Source organism: Macaca thibetana, chromosome 3 (genome assembly GCF_024542745.1).
Source record: "Macaca thibetana thibetana isolate TM-01 chromosome 3, ASM2454274v1, whole genome shotgun sequence".
NCBI lineage: Eukaryota > Metazoa > Chordata > Mammalia > Primates > Cercopithecidae > Macaca > Macaca thibetana.
The window spans coordinates 105,993,697-106,008,162 of NC_065580.1; positions in this window are offsets into that span (position 1 = coordinate 105,993,697).

Here is a 14,466-nt window from a genome sequence, read left to right on the forward strand (position 1 = left end):
AGGTTCCTCATAGGCAGTGTTATTTCTGTAAATCTCACGTTGAAATGTGTGTCCTGGCAATAGAGATCACTGAGAACTTAACAATGAGTGTATTACATTATATTAATTATGGAATAAATACTTATTCAACACACATCATGAGAAAGAAGGTAGGCTGGGTCCTAAAGACACCAAGCAGAACAGAGTCTCTGTCTGCAAGAAATTTACAGCTGGCCGGGGAGAGGAGTCGTAAACTAACTGAGAGGTAAGCAATGCCCCTGTAAGAAAGGAACCACGGACACGCTGCCTTAGAGGTTTGGAGCATTTCTTCTGCACAAGAGACACTGGGAGACTCTCAGAGGAGAGGACATTTAAACCTGACATAAAGAAGGGACTTGGGGACCAGGGGTTAAGGGGTGGAGTTCCAAAGGCAGGCAGAGTGAAAAGCAAGGGACAGTCCATCACTAGGCAGGAAGCCACACAGCAAGCATGGAGAAGAGAGTGTCCAGCATTTGTAATATTCCAAGCCCTGGGTTACAATGAGGAAGCAAAGATGATGAAGACAAGGCTCCTGGCCTTAAGAGGCTCAAGCTTTAGAGCAGTGCTTCTCAATGTGCCCATCCACAACAAGGAGCACACACCAAAATGAAAAGCAACCTGCTGATCCTTTTCTTAGGATAGTCTGGCTAAGAAACAAGTGAACTGGTCTAGCAACAGATCTGATTTACATTTCAGCCCATGCTCACCCCATCACAGACCAGCAGCTGGTGTGCAAGCCATGCTTGGAGCCATACTTCTGCAGAGCAACGGCCTCCAGAATGAATGCATGCAAGAAGACTTATTCAGGCACCGAAAGAAAATATTAAAATTTCTTCATACACAGGGCGTGAAATCTTTGAAGCCAGACGTTCTTTGGCTTACCAATTTTTTTCCCTGATGCTAGAAAGGCAAAATAGTGCATATGCCATGTACTTATTACATACCATACTGGCTGGGCATGGTGGCTCACACCTGTAATCCCAGCACTTTGGGAGGCCAAGGCGGGTGGATCACGAGGTCAAGAGATCGAGACCATCCTGGCCAACATGGTGAAACCCCGTCTCTACTAAAAACACAAAAATTAGCTGAGCGTAGGGGTGCACACCTGTAGTCCCAGCTATTTGGAAGGCTAAGGCAGGAGAATCGCTTGAACCTGGGAGGCAGAGGTTGCAGTGAGCGAGATCGTGCCATTGCACTCTAGCCTGGATGACAGAGCGAGACTCTGTCAAAAAAAAAAAAAAGAAGGAAGAAAGGAAGGAAGGAAGGAAGGAAGGAAGGGAGGAAGGGAGGAAGGGAGGAAGGGAGGAAGGGAGGAAGGGAGGAAGGGAGGAAGGGAGGGAGGGAGGGAGGGAGGGAAGGGAGAGAAGGAAGGGAAGGAAAGAAAGGAAAGAAAGGAAAGAAGGAAGGAAGGAGGGAAGGAAGGGAAAGAAAGGAAAGAAGGAAGAGAAAGAAAGAAAGAAAGAAAGAAAGAAAGAAAGAAAGAAAGAAAGAAAGAAAGAAAGAAAGAAAGAAAGAAAGAAAGAAAGAAAGAGAGAGAGAAAGAAGAAAGAAAGGGAAAGAAAGAAAGAAAGAAAGAAAGAAAAAAGAAAGAGAGAAAGAGAGAAAGAAAGAAAGAAAGTTACTGCCTAAAAAGGGTGCAATGTTGCTTTATTTCTGGTAAAGCTGATACTGGAGGCTGAGCAAGGTGGCTCACACCTATAATCCCAGCACTTTAGGAGGCCGAGGTGGGTGGATCTCTTGACCTCAGGAGTTTGAAACCAGCCTGACCAACTTGGTGAAATCCCATCTCAACTAAAAATACAAAAATTAGCTGGGTGTGGTGGCACATGCTCATACATAATAGTCCCAGCTACTTGGGAGGCTGAGGCGGGAGGATCACTTGAACCTGGGAGGTGGAGGTTGCAGTAAACTGAAATTGTGCCATTGCACTCGAGCCTGGGAGACAGAGTGAGACTCCATCTCAAAACAACAACAACAACAACAACAACACACAGACCAAAAAAAAAAAAAAAAAAAAAAAAACCCGATACTGGAGAACACAGCCTCCCCCATGGGTAGGTGGGTTCTGAATACTGAGTCTTACAATTAAACAGATGCATTCAGGAGCAGGACTGGCCTGGACAGGGGTTCCCCGGCAGAGTCAATGCCTTCTAGTTGGAGGAATTGAAAGAAATGTGTCCTTCCTGTTCACTCTCCAGAGAAAGGGGAGGGGGGTCTTGGCTGGGCTGTGTCTCACCAATCACATTGTCATTCCTCCTTTCCAGGGTACGGGGAGAGAAAGGCAGAGTCTGGAAGGAAACACAGAGTCAGCAGAAACACTCTATCCCTGCCCAAAGCCTCCAGCCAGGCCAAAGCTGGTGGGATCGCAGATGCCACCTGCCTGCCCTCAGCCTCCAGATAACACTCCCCTGCGACACACTCCCTGCCATTTTTTTTTCAATTGATCCATTGGTCCTGGAGGTCTGAGGCCAAGTCCAGGCCTCCCATCCTCCCTCCACCTGCAGATCTAACAGGAACCATAACAAGGCACAGGTGGGCCCTGTGACCCACTCTCCAGGGCTCTTGCCCCCTCGCATCTCTGCCCTGCTATAGCCAAGCTGCCAGCAGCGTTGTGGTTCTTGGAGGTCCACCTCTTCCTGGCTTCCACACATCTGTGGGAAGCTCACGGTGGGTGTTGGGGGAAGAGTGGGAATTGTGTAAACGTGGCCGTCCTGCAGGCCTGCACACGCCTGCTCTCAAATTGCCAAGGAGAGCCCCTTAGCACAGCACCGGCCTCCAGGAAGCCAGGAGCCAGGGCCTTGGCAAAGCTAACCACCCGGCCCAGGGCACACAGCAAGGGGCAGCAGGGCTGGGCAGGAATGCGGGTCTACCAGGCTCTGTCAGGGGCCCAGCTCCTTGCTCACCCACCATGCTCAGATGCAAATGTGCCAGGAGCACTGGCAATAACCTGCGGTAAAACCTCACTTCAGGCAAACCTCCCACTGCTGGGACTCTGTTTGCTTATTTGTAAAATGGGACTAACACTTTCCTACCAGTGGAAATTATGAGGATTTGGGAAGATGATCATAAGACCATGCAGACTAACATATTCTGGAAATTAAAATGTCATGTCAAATATAAGGGATTATTGTTACCGCTCCCATCATGATGGTCCTGAAACTCACAAAATGAGAATGAGGGAAGTGATTTCTAACCATGCCACTGCCTCCCACTGCAGCCTAGAAAGGCCCAGTGACACCGGGGCCTTACCTAAGGGGTTCACCCTAAGGGGTTCAGGCATTGGCCAGCGACACCCCAGGTACACAGTAGAGCCTCAAGGGGAAGGGAGCTCTGGCCCCCACCTACCTGCAAAAACAGAACTTGTCCCACTTTCCATGTCCTTCATTCCAGAAATAGCCAGGCGCCCTCCGTGGGTTGTGGGGAGCACTGTGGGCTGCTGGGTTTTGATTTTCCCCAGAACTGATCAGAGAAGAGCAGTTCCAGAGCCAGCTGAGCAGGAATGGGGGTCGTGTTGAATTCCCCCCACTTAGCTAAACATTTTCCCTTGGTTAAACTGGCTGAGTCTGGAAAAAGTAAATATTTTTTGAAAGTCAAGCCCAGTGATTTTGTTTTCTAAATCTATGCTGGCATGGTGTCTGGAAAGAAGAAATATGGGTTCCGATGGGGTTTAGGGAACAGAAATTGGTATTTGAACACCAACTGTGTATCAGACACAAAGCTGGGCATGTTCACATTCCTCTCCTTCCTTCTCATAGCAGCCTTGGTAGGAAAGATGTCATGGTCATTTTATTGTAGATGAGGAAGAGAAGCTTGGAGAGGCTGGGCGGCCTGCTACAGACACACAGGTGGCAAGCCACAGAACTGGGTCCAGACTCAGCCTGGCTGTTTACCATGCCCATGCCATTTCCAGGACACCCCGCTCTGCTGATCAATTTAAGATACCCCTTTTTTGCCAGATGGCCAAAGAACAGACAGACTGTAGAATGCCAGTGCCTCTTATTTTCTCTCTTTGTCTGTTCAAAAATATAATTTTTCTTGCAGATTAGAAAAGTAGCCCCTTTGAATTAGCCAGGTATGGTGGTACACGCCTGTATTCCCAGCTACTCAGGAGGCTGAGGCAGGGGAATTGTTTGAACCAGGGAGGTGGAGGTTGCAGTGAGCCGAGATCACACCACTGCACTCTAGCCTGGGTGACAGAGAAAGACCCCATCTCAAAAAAAAAAAAAAAAAAGAAGCCCCTTTGGTGGTGTTGACTTTTCCATCTCACCTAATAAAGACATACCCGAGACTGGGCAATTTATAAAGGAAAGAGGTTTAATTGACTCACAGTTCCACGTGGCCAGGGAGGCCTCACAATCATGGCTGAAGGTGAACAAGGAGCAAAGTCACATCTTACATGGCAGCAGGCAAAAGAGCTTGTGCAGGGGAGCTACCATTTATAAAACCATCAGATCTCTTGAGACATATTAACTACCACAAGAACACTATGGGGGAAACCGCCCCTGTGATTCAATTATCTCCACCTGACCCTGCCCTTGACACATGGGGATTATTACAATTCAAGGTGAGATTTGGGTAGGGACACAGCCCAGTGGTTTCAGTGCAATACCTTTAGAAGCTCGCATAGAGGTCCCTAGGTTGCCCTGATTTCATTTTGTCCTCACTTACTAAATTCCGGCTAGCATGTGATGCTGCTGAAAGGTGGAAGACAGATATCAGGGTGAATCAGCCAATTCAGGTGGTGCATCTGTGCCCTGGCCCAGCCATGGTGATCACCAGACGCTCCCTGGAAGAAGCCAGGCCTCTTCACAACAGCAACAGGCCCAATGGTCTCTGTTCCTACAGCCCAGGGAGTGACAGGGGGTCCCTCTTGCTCAGGGTCGCATGTCCCTTTCCTTGACCCCCTTTCCTTGCTGGGACTTGTAACCCAACATGAGAGGTGCTGGGTCCAGTTTAGACTTGAAATGAAAGGGTAGATTTGAAAAGGTCTGGAAGAAAGTGTTAAACATTGTTAAAGAGATTGAAGATGAGAAAGACACAGAGAGAGAGAGAGAGAGAGAGAGAGAGAGAGAGAGAAAGGAGAGAATAGTCACTTTGACCAGAGAAGGAGGACGCAGTTGAAAAGCAATCAACTCCTTATTTTTGTATGCATCGAAAATCTAAGGACTTTACAATAGAATCTTCTTTATGTCATTGGGCATTTACCACATGGTAGACACTGGTTGCCCACCCTACCCACATTATCTGGAGTAAGGTACTCCTTCCAAATCCATACTGCATATGCATTGATGCTTTAGAGAGAAAACAGAGGAATGACAACAGAGAAGAAGAGGAGGAAAGGGAGGGGCAGAGAGTCCCTGCTGCTGTAAAGGAGTCGAGCACTGGCACACTCTAATCTGTTGAGATCATATTTTCCACTCTAAATTATTAATTTGCTGTGCTGGTTTCTACCCAGTGCTTAGTGCTATGTCTGGCATGTGGTAGGCTCTCAGTAAATATTTGTTGAAGTATATGAATACACAATTTTTTTTTTTTTTTACTTAAAGTTCTGGGATATATGTGCAGAACGTGCAGGTTTGTTACACAGGTATACATGTGCCATGGTGGTTTGCTGCACCTATCAATCCGTCATCTAGGTTTTCAGCCCAACATGCATTAGTATTTGTCCTAATGCTCTCCCTCCCCTTGCCCCCTACCCCTCGACAGGCCCTGGTGTATGATGTTCCCCTCTGTGTGTCCATGTGTCCTCATTGTTCAACTCCCACTTATGAATGAGAACATATGTACACAAATCTTTTTTAGTGTGTCTAGAGATTGAAGTTTCTAGATTTACAAACCTTGACCCCACCTTAGTGGGAGGAGGCTTACCCGAGTGGCCAGCAGCAGCCCAAGATGACACCTATGCCTCTTTGTTAACCATCAACACCACCAGTTTCAACAACACAGCTTTCCCCTAACCAAGAAGCCATTTCTGCAGCTGCACAAGAAATATGGGCCCACCCCTCAGAGAGAAGCTGGAAATCTGGACAAAAGACCCTGTGATCTACAATTGTCCACTTAACCCCACAGGGAATAGTCTAAGAGAAAAGTGTTTCACAAAAGCCAAAGCATGTGGCCAAGCTGTTAGTTCACTGAACTCATGCCTGGTGCCTTGTTGCAAGTATGAGTTCAAGGTCTGGAGAGCATTCATGGAATGTGACTGATGGATGCATTTCTTCTTACACCTAATTCCCTCTAACTGCTGTGAAATAGTTCCCAAGCCTTCATTCACTGGTCTAATTTCAAAGCAGATTCCCTTAGAAGTTTCAAGTGGGCAGAATGAAGAAAAGAGTCAAGCATGAGAAAATCCAAAGCATGGTCAGGAACCAACTACTCAGAAACTACAAATATTAGAAATAATGGCCAGGTGCAGTGGTTCACGCTTGTAATTCCAGCACTTTGGGAGGCCGAGGCGGGTGGATCACCTGAGGTCAGGAGTTCAAGACCAGCCTGCCCAACATGGTGAAACCCCATATCTACTAAAAATACAAAAAATTAGCCAGGCGTGATGGCAGGTGCCTGTAATCCTAGCTGCTTGGGAGGCTGAGGCAGGAGAATTGCTTGAACTCAGGAGGCGGAGGTTGCAGTGAGCCGAGATCATGCCGCTGCACTCCAGCCTGGGTGACAAGAATGAAACTCGATCTCAAAAAAAAAAAAAAAAAAAAAAAAGAAAAATAATATTTTTTGGCTGGGTGCAATGGTTCATGCCTATAATCCCAACAGTTTTGGAAGCCAAGGTGGGAGGACTGCTTGAGCCCAAGAGTTTGAGACCAGCCTGGGCAACATAGGGAGACCCCATCTCTACAAAACTAAAAAAAATTAGTCGGGCATGGTGATACATTCCTGGGGTCCCAGCTACTTGGGAGGCTGAGATGGGTGGATGCTTGGGCCCAGGAAGTTGAGGCTGCAGTGAACCACGTTTGTGCCACTGCACTCCAGCTTGGGCAAGAGAGTGAAATCTTGACTCAAAATATATGTGTGTATATATATTTTTTTAACTACTATTTGCCTATATATTTAGATCTCACCTTCTTCCAATAAAGAGATTTAAGACATATACACATACATGCATAATCTTTCCATGGAAGGAATAGTGAGAAGGAAAGATGTTTGATTTAGGAGCAAGACAGCCTGGATTCACATTCTGTTCTCCCCCTAAATCAGTGTATGACCTTGGACTAATGCCTCTGGCCTCAGTTTCCTCATTTGTAAAATAAGGATAAAAGTAGCACCTCATAGGAATGTTGTGTGGAATGAACTCAACTTGAGGCTCAAAAAGAAATATTAATCACCTCTACTGACCATTTATTAAATACCGAGGCCGGGCGCGGTGGCTCAAGCCTGTAATCCCAGCACTTTGGGAGGCCGAGACGGGCGGATCACGAGGTCAGGAGATCGAGACCATCCTGGCTAACACCGTGAAACCCCGTCTCTACTAAAAATACAAAAAACTAGCCGGGCGAGGTGGCGGGCGCCTGTAGTCCCAGCTACTCGGGAGGCTGAGGCAGGAGAATGGCGTAAACCCGGGAGGCGGAGCTTGCAGTGAGCTGAGATCCGGCCACTGCACTCCAGCCCGGGCTACAGAGCAAGACTCCGTCTCAAAAAAAAAAAAAAAATAAATAAATAAATAAATAAATAAATAAATAAATACCGAGACTGTACTAGATACTCTTTCATACTGAGATTCAATACAACTCACAACAGCCTTATAAAGTAGGTATTACTAGTCACATTTCATACACAAAATACTAGAAGCTCAGAGAGGTTGGTAATTTGACCAAAACAACATAGACAAAGGGAAAGGCTGGTATTTGAATCCTGGTCTTCCCAAATAAAAAAAAAATAAAAAATAAAAAATAAACCAAGGCTGTAGACAACACTGCTTCCCAGATCCTGAGTCATCCCATGATGGTTCCTTATTTTCATAATGAAGGGGATCAACCTGCCCTAAATGCCACCCCTCTGAATTCTCACAATTAAGTAATTTCTACACGTGTGGAAGATAACATTCAAATTTAATGCCTAGGTCTGACTTGTCTACACCTACGATATTAAGAAAGACCACATTGGCAGAAACAGACTTTACACAATGCAAGAAGACCACAACCATCACTGAAAACACCATCTTTCCCACTGCTTAGGGATCGCTTGTGTAGGTTGGCCCGTGTTCCAAAGGCTTTTGTCTGTAACGCCCTCAGTTAATTCACGAGCTAGCACAGTACAAGATCGTGTAATAGTATTCACATGAACTCAGTCAATGATAGGCTTTACTATTCACTCATTTTATCTTCAAAACTACATTATGAGATACTTATCTCCATTTTACAGAAGGGGAACCCAAAACTTAGAGAACAAAGCTACTAAATAGCTGAATTCATTATGTATTGCTGTATTACAAATTACTCCAAAACTTCATAGCTTAAATCAATAATCAACATTTATTGCATCACACAGTCTCTGTGAATCAGGAGTTTGAAAATGCCTTGGGTGGGTGGTTCTAGCTTAGGACTTCTCACGAGGTTGCAGTCAGGACATCGACTGGGACCACAGTCATTGGAAGGCTTGACTGGGGATGAAGGATCTGCTTCCAAAGTGGCTCAGTCACATGGCTGGCGTGCTGACACTGGCTGTTGGTGGGAGGCCTCAGTCATACTCCATATGGGCCACTCCACAGGCTGCTTGAGTATCCTCATATCATGGCAGCTGGCTTCCCTCAGAGTGAGCAATCCAAAATTCAGAGAGCTCAATAGAAGTTTATCCTTTTTAGAACTCAGCCTTGGAAGCCACATAGTGTCACCTCAATCACATTCTATGGTTTAGGAACAAATCATTAAGTCCAGCCCACTCTCAATGGAAGAAGTAGACTCCATTTTTGGGGGGGAAGTACATCAGAGAATTTATGACATATGTTTAAATCACCACAGAGGCAGAACTGGAATTTTCATTTCTCCCTTTCTAACTTAGAACTCCAACTCTTTTCTTGATACCCAAGGCAGGAAAAATGTGGCATCGCCATTTCCACAGTTCACCTCCACCTCCGTAGCAGATGTCATGAGCAACCCCAGAACTCATTCGGCCGCAGCTGGACCTGGCCTCAGAATCTCTCTCACGCTGTCCCCATGGAAGTCACCGCCCATCAGATGGAGCTGGCACACAAGTAGAAATGTAGTGCATCCTGCCCATACCACAGCTATCGAGAAAAACTCACAGGTACGTTAGGTTTCAGTATCTTAGAGCCCCTAATCTTATGGATCGCCTCTGAGACACTCTATAAAACAAGATTTGTAATAATAAACCCCTTTCCCAAAAATTCTCTAAAAAGGAAAATGCTTTAGCAAACCTCACGTTCTAACTTTTAGAAGGTCTTCTCAATTCCAGAACTCCACCGTAATTATGCACTCTCACCCCACCCCAGAAATGTCATTTACGCCTGTAATGACAGGAAGAGAGGCCTGCGGGTGGCATCTGCTATTTTCTTAACTTGATATAGTGTTTGCCACCCACAGGTGCACACTGGCCTGGTCCCCATCCTGGAGACTCCGATGTAACTGATATGAGGCCCGGGGACTTCTCAAGGCTCCCCAGGTGATTCTAATGTTCAGCCAGTCTGAGAACAACTGACTTAGCACCTCATTTTCATTGCCAAATAGGTGATTCTCTGTGCATTCATTAAACTCTGCCACCTTGTAGTTGGTTAAATGAGCATATTAATAGAACTTAGAGAGTGATGAACCCCCAGGCTATATCCAACACTTACGGCTCTTTTTCAAAATGTCAATCTCAATTCGACTTTGGATTATCCTTCCTCAGTAGTTTTTTCCATCTCCATTAAATGCACCAACCCATCTGATTCAATAAAAACCCAGTTGTTTTGCGCATTTATGAGACTTTGACACACTCTTTTCAGAATCACCTTCAGAACTACCTCTGTTTCACACAATGTTCATATCCCTCTATAATTCATCCCAGGTCCACAAAAACATAAGATCACCCTGAAGCAAACGTAAAATTCTGCTGATCTGGGAGTTTATAATAGTTTTTCAGTAAACAGTCCTCTCATACCTACATAGTAAACACTTACTTTCCTAGGTTAATAGCTAGGAATTTTTAAATTAGCTCGATAACCTAAATATCAAAATGCCACTCCTCTTTCAAATATCACATCTGCCCTAAAAGGGAGATTTTTTAATGTGAAAAAAAAGTTTTACTGTTGTTTTGTTATTGCTATTGTTGTTGTTCATATCTTTTAACTTCTCTTGAAATCATACATAAAAACATCTTAAGTTTTTTTTAACTTGTATTATTAAGCCAGGGGTACATAGGCAGGTTTGTTACATAAATAAACATGTGTCATGGGAGTTTGTTGTACAGACTATCTCCTCATCCAGGTATTAAGCCTAGTACCCATTAGTTATTTTTCTGATCCTCTCCCTCCTCCCACCCTCCACCCTCTGAAAGACCCCAGTGTGTGTTGTTTCCCTCTATGGGTCCATGTGCTCGCATCATTAAGCTCCCACTTATAAGTGAGAGCCTGTGGTATTTGGTTTTCTGTTCCTGGGTTAGTTCGCTAAAGATAATGGCCTGCAGCTCCATCCATGTCTGTGCAAAGGACATAAACCCATTCTTTTTATGGCAGCATAGTATTCCATGGTCTATATGTGCCACATTTTCTTTATCCAGTCTGTCATTGATGGACATTTAGGTTGATTCCATGTCACTGCTATTGTGAATAATGCTGCAATGAACATACATGTGCAGGTGTCTTTATAACAGAATGATTTACATCCCTTTGGGTATATACCCAGTAATGAGATTGTTAAGTTGAATGGAATTTCTGTCTTTAGGTCTTTGAGGAATCACCACACTGTCTTCCACAATGGCTGAACTAATTTACACTCCTACCAACAGTGTATAAGCGTTCCGTTTTTTAAAAGGGTGGTATTTCCAACAGAAACATTTTCATCTGTACACCTTAGCCAAGGCAAGGACAGACCATCACCGTATGATATTGAAGACTTCTAGGGGTAGAGGATGGCAGCAGTTCCCTTAACACAGTTCCCACATTTTATCACACCTAGAGATTACCTGGGAAGCTAATAAACGTTCCTTCACCAGGTTGCACCTCATATAGTTTAATCAGAATCACCAGCAGCACAAGACAGGCATTTGTGAATTTTATTGAATTTGTAAAAGTTTCCCAGGTGATGCCTACATACCACAAAGTTTAGAAACTACTGTCTTAACTCTTTATTGCTAAATCTTTACAGATCTGTAAGAAACAATTTTCTACATCCCTAAGCTGTTTTAAGAAAAAAATATCCACTCAGATTTGAGATATTTGCAAATAAAAGTTTATTTACTGGAATAGACTGTGTTACACTGTAAGGCACTTGAGAAATCTAAATGTCTCCTTCTTTCCTAAGTTTTAAAATTAAAACAGAACACATCAGAACATATTCTTCAATAAATTTTTCAGTGAATTATTACCCTTTGGACTTGGAGCCTAAACAAAAGTATACTTTATGGTTTATAAATGGGCTCCTCTTTCTCCCTTTACTGTAGTTAGCTGACTTCTCTAGTTATGACATAAATGTTTCACAATTAAAGATCAAATACGAATTGATACCAAATATCAGATATTTAATCACGAAAAATAAATTGCTTAGATTTCAATTGTAAAGGATAAGCATTTATTAGCTTAACTCACAAAATAACCATCTGCATCACTTTTTGATTTTTTTAATCTTAGGCTACTACCTTGTGATTTAATGCATGTAGCCTCTTTATATAATTTATTCTTGTATAGTATCTTTATTTTTAATGTACATGTGTCTTATCTCACAAAGACCTGTAAGAGAAAGGATCATGTATATCAACGAATATTTATTGAGCATCTGCTATGTGCCTGGATCTATATTAGCCCAGAAAGTTTTCCCACAGCTGTATTATTCAATTTGCAGTTTACAAGTTGTTATTCAGTGGTAAAATCAACTTAGTGGCCTAACCACCTTTTTTGTTAATGACATAGTATAAAATGGAAGCAAATAGGAAGGAGTAGCAAGTAGCAGCCTGCTTCTCGCATAGTGAGAATGAGTTTTGACTGGGTGTTGTGGCTCATGCCTATAATCCCAACACTTTGGGAGCCTAAGGCAGGAAGAATGCTTGAGCCCAGGAGTTCAAGACCAGCCTGGGCAATATAGTGGGACCCTGCCTCCACAAAAAATTAAGAAATTAGCTGGATACGGTGGCATGTGCCTGTCGTCCCAGCTACTCAGGAGGCAGGTTGAGGCAAGAAGAATGCTTGCACCCAGGAGGTTGAGGCTGCAGTGAGCTCTGCTCATGCTACTGCACTCCAGCCTGGGCAACAAAGTAAGGCCATCTTAAAAAAAAAAAAAAAAAAAAGAAAGAAAAAAGAAAAAGAAAAAAAGAAAAGAAAGAAAAGAAAAGAAAACAGAGAGAATGAGTTTCATTTAGCAATATTTTGTTTCGCTAAATGAAACAAAGGGGTGTGTGTGTGTGTGTGTGTGTGTGTGTGTGTAGGTAGGTAGGTAGGTAAAATGGATCTCGATGTAAAATATTTTTCTTCATTAAAAAGGTTTGGAATGTATGCTATGGAACAGTATTCTGTGTGTCATAGCGTTCTGTAAGTATGGATTAAATGGTTAAAGTCAAAATTCTTAGAAATTGAATTTTTGTTCATTTATTTGTTTTAGTTTGTTTAAAAAAAAAAAGCTGGCAGCAGCTTCGCAGGCTAGAAGAACAGAAAGTCACCTTGGAACAGATATTCATTTAGCAACTTTGAGTACTTGAGGAGTCTCTTATCCGTATGTAAACATAAAGAGCTGAGGCCTCCTGTTGGGAGAAAAGAGTTCAAGACCTCTGGCCTGGAGGGCTGAGATTCTCTCTGGTGTACAGAGCTGGTTTGCAGGGAAAGTGTGTCTCTTTGTCTAAGTGCCAAGAAGCCACCTGAGACAGTAAGAGATGGAGCCCTGACTTTCCATCTAGAGGTTCAAAAGGCCTGATACAGACCCAGCCAAGGTCCATGGACAGCAGAGGGGAGTCTGGGCTGGCTTAAAGGCTGTAAGATAGAGATGGCCCCTGCACAGCAACATGGAAGAGGCTTTGACACAGAGAAACTGTGCTTTCTGCTTAGCAGGACTGGCGGGACACCTTAGAAAATCACACAGAAAAAATAATAAAGATATAACAGTGATTAATATTATAAACTTTTTTAAATGCATACCAATTATTTGCAGGACTGAAACTTACACACAATCTGTGATATTCAGGTATATTATAACTTACTAATAGCTACTAATTGTCCATCAAACCCTCATCCCCATGATGTACCATGGGAACTTGTCAGAAGGAGTCATGGCACCATCACAAAAAGACAGACCACCAGATCTTCCGTGCCCCTGATAGAAGAACACAGTGGCACCTGCACAGTGGTTTTGTCAAGCAAAAATCAAACCTGAAACTGATCAAAGCATCAGATCTGACTACTAGATTATAGTAAATGTGGAGGAGAAGGGAACAATGCCACAGGTGCACTCCGCAAAATACAGACTGGGACAGGACAGACAGCCCATCTTCTCCAACAAATACATTGTAGGAAAAGAATAGAAGAGAAGACTCTAGATAAAATGACTCTTAAGAGGCACAGCAACGGATTGCAATACTACTCATATCCTGATTTTAAGAAACCACAAAATATAATTTGAGAAATCAGGAAAATTGGAACACAGATTGGATAATCGTTTAATTATGGTAAGGGACTGTTGATTTTGACAGATTTTATATTAGTACTGTGATTATGTTCATAAAGAGTCTTTTAGAATTACATTCTGAAAAGCTATGAATGTAAATATAGACTTGCATCAAAACATGAGGTGAGGAGAAATATCAATGCAAAAACATTGGCTGTGAGTGGATATTAGTCACAGCTGGACATGGGTACCTGGGATTTTATTATTCTGTTTCTATATGTATATGTTTGGAATTTTTCATTTTCCAAAAGCCATAGGCACCCCAGTCTTTTTTGTAGGCAGTGTGGACCATGTCACTTTGCAGCTTCTGTTCTATCACATCCTCAACTCCATCCCCTTCCAACCTGATGAACAAACTCAAAACAAGTATTTCATTTCATTCAGTGCACTGAAGACTGTACCAGAAACCAGAGACTTAAACAAAGTCTAAGAACTGACAATAGGTGTGAAATTCCCATGATTGTGATCAATGCAGTGATTCATGCTTGCTGATGTGCATATAATACATATACTATACACAATTTATTTACACTTTAAATTCATTCAGTGGCTTCACCTCAACGAAATGAGAGGAATGCAGTCACACTCAAAGTCTACCTAGAGTTCCACACAGTGTTTCAGTAAAACGAATCATTCTGTT